Source organism: Palaemon carinicauda, chromosome 18 (assembly GCF_036898095.1).
Source record: "Palaemon carinicauda isolate YSFRI2023 chromosome 18, ASM3689809v2, whole genome shotgun sequence".
Taxonomy (NCBI): Eukaryota; Metazoa; Arthropoda; class Malacostraca; order Decapoda; family Palaemonidae; genus Palaemon; species Palaemon carinicauda.
In genome coordinates, this window is record NC_090742.1 from 51,514,648 (window position 1) to 51,522,147 (window position 7,500).

A 7,500-nucleotide genomic window follows, 5' to 3' on the forward strand; every position below is an offset into this window, starting at 1 on the left:
TTGGCAGTTCCGCTTAGTCCTGTGGCCTGTAACTCTGTGAGGTCGAGTTCATGTCGCCCGCGTCCGCCTTCCCTCCCAAAAAAAGGCGCATCTCAATGCGTAGGCCAATGGTCTTGAGGTGCCAACTCTAATTTAGGACAGGCTTGAAACACTTGTGACTTGTGAGTTTTAAGCAATACACTTATTTAGAATACAAGGAGAAATCTTGCAACTCCAGGAGACAAAGATAATCCTAACTCTAAACATCTGGCAAACAAAACAAAAATGAAACTAAAGGGTAATTGGAAAGTCGGGCATACGTGTGTGGACAACCATACCTCCTAGACTAGCAGACTTGAGTTGTATTAAGAAAGATTTTAAGTACCTAAATGCTTAAGGTAAAATAATGAATAAAATGTATTTATTTTGAGACACTCGCTTAGGGAAGAATCCACACTCACATTTTCCCTGCCGTGACGTCACGAACAATAACTGTCTACCTATAAACTGTGAGGAAGAAGAGTAGTGAAGAAACTTCTTCACAATATTTTAGGCTCCCTTCTCACAGTTAAATTCGAATAATTTAAGTGTGTTTGGTTGAGCGTTTCCATGACCGGAGGCGGCCATTTTACGACCGCTGTCGCCGATTATCATTACAATTTATTTAGTTAGGCGACAATTCCCTGTATTTAGCTACAATATTAGCTAGTTAGGTAAATTATACAAGTGAAGATTGTGCATACAGAAAAATTATTATTCCTCTTCCGATTATGTAACTTTACTTTTCGTATTTGGCGGGAGCCCCGCCCGTACCAACCATGCTGGGAATCCTGGCGGTACCAACATGGCCGTGGTTCCTTCCAGAGATAGGCTAGCCTCGCTCATATATACGTTAGTAAAGTAATTCCCCACGTTTAGCCTCACCCTATCATTCATTATTAATTCAGGTGAGGATTTATATCCTCTGGAATTCCGAATAATGTTCAATATATATTCTTTTTTAGAGAAAAGAGGCTAAACCCTTCCTCCCTCCCTGAGTACCGCCGCCATTACAGGCGGCAACCACTGTTTTTCCTCATTACCGTCGAGAAGAACTCCAGCTTTGGGTTAGATAGTAACTAAACACCGTCTTCTTCATTGCCGTCGAGTAGAACTCCGGCTTTTGGATACATGGTGATTAACTCAGGGTGCCCTTGTCTTGCCGCCGACGATGTCGGCAGCAAAGGAATTGTGTTTCCTCTGCTGCCGACGACGTCGTCGGCACAGGAAGCCCGCTTCCCCAGTTCACCATCAGAGTTAGGCGGCATACCTGCCGCCACCTCTCCTCCAATGAACTATAAGCCTGTTTCCCTTCGCCCTTCTGTGACTGACACAACATTCTTTCGCCGGTATTTTGACAGTCATTCTGGCTTGCCAGGTGATCTGCGCTGCCGGCCGGGACCCTACCGGTGGCAGTTAGCCCAGCCGCCTCAGCCACATTCCTCCTTATGTCCTTCCTTCACCGAAAATGAATGTCACAGGGGGAAGATTGAGCCGGCCCTGACGGCTGCTGGTGGGAAACACAACATACTTTTGAGAAGTCTTCAGCCCTCTCTTGGTCTGCCATCTACAATTATTGCCGGCGGCAGTATAGCTGGCGGCAGGCCTTTTGTGGATGGATGGAAGCTAGAATCAGAAAGATTCTTAACCCTTCCATTAGAACTCTCATTCTGGCAAGAAGATAGTAAGCTGCCTGATAGTCCTCCTACACTTCCAATTGTTGTGCTAAACTATAATAATAGGAAAGTCTCCTTCCCTAATGCTTTCTCTCTCTATCAGTTAGTGCCGCCAGGTACTAACCTAACCCCGGTAGTACACCGGCTGAACTACAGTACACAAAAAATACAGTAGTGCAATTATTTTCTAACATACTCTGTGCTTCCTTTCACAGTCTATTGTTGGGACCACAATATAATGTTGAGGTTGAGTAATCCCTCAAAACCCACATGAATCCTTTGATCATTAGGACCCTAATAAATCACCAATCAGTATTAATATACTACTGGTAGATAAGTTAGTATAAAACACTTACTAACTCTAACTCTAAGTACTAGAGTTTCTTCCACCCTGTATTCTCCCTAACAGGGAATCTAAAATATTATTACTACGGAGGTCTCAGCAATTGCCTGGGAGAGTAAACACAGATATGGGTCTTTCCTATTTCCTTTCCAAGCTTACTGTCTTAAGCTACCATTTACAATAGTGATTACTATTGCTAATAAAATGTATGCATTTATATCAATGATATAAAATCCACATACTCATTGAAACCATTTCCTTTACAGGAGCAGCAAATGGTGAAGTGCCCAGCTATGTTCTGCAACCACAAGAGTAGGAACTTTTGTGGGCATACGATGTGCAGGTTTCATGCCCTCAGCTGAATTGTATCCGGACCCCTGAAGTATTGGGACCCGAAAGGTTGCTCTAACTACTCAACCCTGCTGACCAACGGCTTCGGAGAAGCCATCCTAGTCACTGTGGAGACTAGGGACACAGCAAGAGAAACCCTTTGTAAGTGGGTAAGAGGGTTCCAAAAGAACTCTCCAGGACCTTACCTACCTAGTGAATCTCTAAGGTGCCTTCTGTTCCCTAAGGTGCTAGCAAACGCAGTAGTGCCCCAGGAACAGGTCCAGCCTCCTCTCATACAGCTGAAGATCGACGTGGACATCCACAAGGCACTAGAAGGCATGGATATCCACAAGGCACTAGAAGGCATGGATATCCACCAAGAACGGATGTCAGAAGTGTCCACCGATACAGAACAGGACCTACTGCAAGAAGGCCCTGAAGAAGACGTGGATCGACCACGCTGGAAGGAAGAAGGATCTGTTTCAACGATAACTGAGGACCCTCAGTTCACCTTGACGGCATTCCAACCTATGCCGTCAACCTCTTCAACCCCAACTCCTCAACCAACTACACAGGGCGACAAGAGCAAAGCACTCTTCACGTCGATCCAGCAAATGTTGGAATTGTTCCAGAAGAAACAAGAAGAAATGAAACAATCCATCCAACAGAACAAGAGACAGATACAGGAAAGGGATCGCCCTGGAACCTCCAGGGGCTCTATTAAGCCCCTTTGAGTATCAGAACTCCCTCACTGCTCCGAAACCAACCCCTGGAGGTATGCGGAGCACATGCCCATGATGAATGGGAAGCTATTTGTTTTAGTTGGGGTCCAAACCATTTGAAGATCTTAAGTTCTGGCCCAGCTTTTCAGCCTATCCAGACTGTTACGTGAGACTCCGGGATGAACTTACGTCCCGCGAGGAAGCGGTACCAATGGAAGTCAATATCTTCAAACATGTCAAGGCACAAGCTATCCTTGTAAAGTCCTTGAAAAGAGCCGGATACACCAACTCCAAAGTCTCAGCATTGAGCAAGAGGCATCCTACCTTTGTTGCTCCTTCCTCCCTCTCTTTCCCCTTTTCGGAGAAAGCTCTAGAATTTGTCACTAAGGCAATCGAAGAGGGCAAACCCTGCCCATCTCTAGAGGAATGTAAACCATTCTCTCCAGCACTGCCTACCTGCGAGGAGAAGTGGAAAGACGTCCATCTAACCTTCTCCGTCTCCAAATTGGATCCAGAGATAGCAGGCCAGCACTTCAATGAGAACCTCCCGAAGTTGTCAGACCACCTTCTGAGGAGAGAACAGGAGACAAAAGAGAGACTAGAGGCCTCCCTTTCTCATCAGAACTGCCTGGAAATATGCGCAGGCCTATATAATGCCCCAGAAATGTTTCTTTTCCTGGCTAAGTCTCACATGGGTACCCTTTTGAAGGACTTATATGCTTTCATCAAGTCAAGAAGGACCTGTAGAGAGCACGTATTTGCCTCGGCAACAGTGAAACACGAACCCAGGAAACTGATTTCATCGTGTATCTGGGGCAAGGACCTTTTTCCACAGGAAGCGGTCCGAGAAGTCATAGCCAAAGCAGCCACGGAGAATAGGAACCTTCTCCAAAAGTGGGGCATGGCATCAAAGAGGAAATCTTCCTCAGACGGGGGTCCCCAACCTAAGAACAAAGAGGCAAGGAGACCACGTAAACCTACGCAACTTCCGGCCGTGACCATGGCCACAGTGCCTCAACTGGTAGCACAGCCCCAAACCACCTTCCAGATGGTCCCTCAACAGCTGTTAGCCCAGTCGCAAGCATTTAATCCTGGCTTTGAGAGGCAGTCGACCACCTTTCGTCCTTATAAAGGAAAAGGCCAAAGAAGAGGTTCCTCCGGAAACCCCTCACGGGGCAGAGGAAGACGCGGGCACGGACACAAGTCCTCAGGACCCCCCAAGCACTGAGGTGTTCCAGGTAGGAGGCAGATTATACCACTTTCGGGATCGCTGGACCTTTGATCCCTGGACCTTCGATCCCTTGGCCCACAGCCTAATCACGAATGGACTCAGGTGGAGATGGAACAGAACTCCAGCCCATTTTCCAGAATTCTTCCAACACTCCACCCCCTTGTTTGAAGAATATACCTCAGAACTCTTGAACAAGAAGGTAATAAGGAAAGCGAAGTCCATCAAATTCCAGGGAAGGCTGTTTTGTGTTCCCATGAAAGACTCAGACAAACACAGAGTCATTCTAGACTTGTCTCCACTCAACAAGTTCAACGAGAACAACAAGTTCAGAATGCTTACTTTGCAACACATAAGGACCCTTCTACCGAAAGGGGCGTACAGTCTCAATAGACCTGGCAGATGCCTAAAGCCCCTTCTCCTCCTACCTAAGATTCAAGCTACAAAAGAAGAAATTCGTCTTCAGAGCAATGCCCTTGGACTGAACACAGCCCCAAGGATATTCACAAAACTAGCAGACACAATCGTCCAACAGCTACGCTCCCAAGGAGTTCAAGTGGTAGCATATCTAGACGATTGGCTGGTCTGGGCAGCATCCAAGACTACCTGTCTGCAAGCAGCCAAAAAGGTGATCCAGTTCCTGGAACACCTGGGCTTCAAGATCAATCTCAAGAAGTCTCGCCTTTCTCCAGCTCAAAAGTTCCAATGGTTAGGAATACAATGGAACTTAAAGTCACGCCACCACTCCACTCCATCCAAGAAGAGGAAAGAGATAGCGGGATCTGTCAAGAGACTAATCCGTCACAAGAGGATTTCAAGATGCCAACAGGAAAAAGTATTGGGCTCTCTCCAGTTTGCAGCAGTGACAGACCCGGTGCTAAAAGCTCGTCTAAAGGATGCATCAGGAGTCTGGAGAAGATACACATCAAACGCTAAAAGAGATCAACTAAGGTCGACCCTGACCCGATTGCGCGCGCTATTAAGGCCGTGGTCAACAGCCAAGAGCCTAGTACAAACAGTTCACCTGCAACCACCACAACCATCAGTCGTAATACACACGGACGCTTCCTTAGAAGGATGGGGAGGCCATTCTCATGAGAGAAAAGTGCAGGGGAATTGGTCGAACCAGTTCAAAACCTTTTATATCAACATCTTGGAATCTATGGCAGTTTTCCTGACGTTGAAAAAACTATCCCCTCGCAGAGCAATCCACATCAGATTGGTCCTGGACAATGAAGCGATAGTAAAATGTCTAAACAGACAAGGCTCGAGATCACATCACATCATCCATGTGATACTAGCCATCTTTTACCTGGCAAGGAAGAAGGGATGGCACTTATCAGCACTTCACCTACAAGGGTTCCGCAATGTGACGCCGGATGCTGTATCCAGGCAAAATCCCGATAGAGACAGAATGGTCCCTAGATCCAGACTCATTCTCCTTCATCTTGGAAAAAGTCCCGGAACTGCAGATCAACCTCTTCGCAACGAGCGACAACAAGAAACTACCTCGTTATGTAGCCCCTTATACGGATCCTCAAGCAGAAGCGATAGATGCCATGTCCCTCGACTGGAACAGGTGGAATCGCATTTACCTGTTCCCACCAACCAATCTCCTGCTAAGAGTCCTCGACAAGCTAAGATCCTTCAGAGGGACAGCAGCAGTAGTGGCCCCCAAATGGCCCAAAAGCAATTGGTTCCCTCTAGTTCTAGAATTGAAACTGAAGCTGTTTCCTCTGCCGAATCCAGTTTTATCCCAACTGGTCCAGAAGTCGACTGTCTACGCTTCATCCTTGAGAACCAACAACCTACATCTCATGATTTTCTTGCCCTAGCAGCGAAAAAAAAGTTTTGAATCTCGAAGGATAAAGTTGACTTCATTGAAGAGTATAGGTCAAGTTCGACTAGGAGACAATATGAGTCATCTTGGAAGAAATGAGTGTCCTTTGTGAAAAAAAGGAATCCAACAGAAATATTGATAGATTTCTGTCTCGCTTTCTTCATACACCTACACGAACAAGGCCTGGCTTTCACCATGATGATTACCACGTGTAAGTCGGCCTGACTAGACCACTTATGTACGCTTTTTAGGTGGACCTCACTAGTGAAATCTTCAATAAGATCCCAAAAGCATGCGCTAGACTCAAGCCGGCAACCCCCCCAAAGCCCATCACGTGGTCTTTGGACAAAGTCTTGCACTTCGAACCTAAACAATGACGATTGTAATTTAAAGGATCTAACACAGAAAGTCATCTTTCTGTTTGCAATAGCCTCAGGGGCTAGAGTTAGTGAAATAGTGGCCTTATCCAGAGACGAAGGCCATATTCAGTTCCTAGACACAGGAGAACTGAACCTTTTTCTTGATCCTGCCTTTCTTGCCAAGAATGAGATACCCATTAAGAGGTGAGGCCCTTGGAGAATCTGCCAAGTGAAGGAAGATGTCTCTCTATGCCCAGTAGTGTCTAAAGGTCTATCTTCGAAGAACTTCAGACTTTAAGGGAGGACAGCTCTTCAGAGGTGAAACTTCAGGATCAAACCTATCCTTAAGACAACTGAGAGCGAAGCTCACCTACTTTATTCGCAGAGCAGATCCTGACAGCTCACCCGCAGGTCACGATCCAAGAAAAGTGGCTTCTTCGTTGAATTTCTTCCAACACATGGATTTTGAGAGACTCCGCTCATATACTGGGTGGAAATCATCCAGGGTCTTCTATAAACACTATGCGAAGCAAGTACACGAAATAAAACACTTTGTGGTGGTGGCGGGTAGTGTCATAAAATCCGTCGTCTAGTGCTGCGATGAACAGTGGACTGTTTTTGGGACTTAACAGTGTATCGGGTGAATAGGTATTCGTACCTTCTAGTGCAAATCATTACTATGATTACAGTAATAGACTGTTCTATACAGGTGCATAATCTGACCAATAACACCAGTGCCCTGTGGACGTTTGCATCACAGTGTTTACGCATATCCAAAATCTGGACAAGTCAGACAGATTTTGGTTTCACATCTCCATTGAGTAGCATTATTCTGATAATGAAATTAAATATATATTCTTCCTTTACAGGTCAATATATGAACCCGGTTGTGAATGAATGCTGGATCAGATTCTTATTTTGTGGCAACCACATTTAATAATGTAATTGCAAAATAAAGACAAAAAATTTATACACGTCTTATTT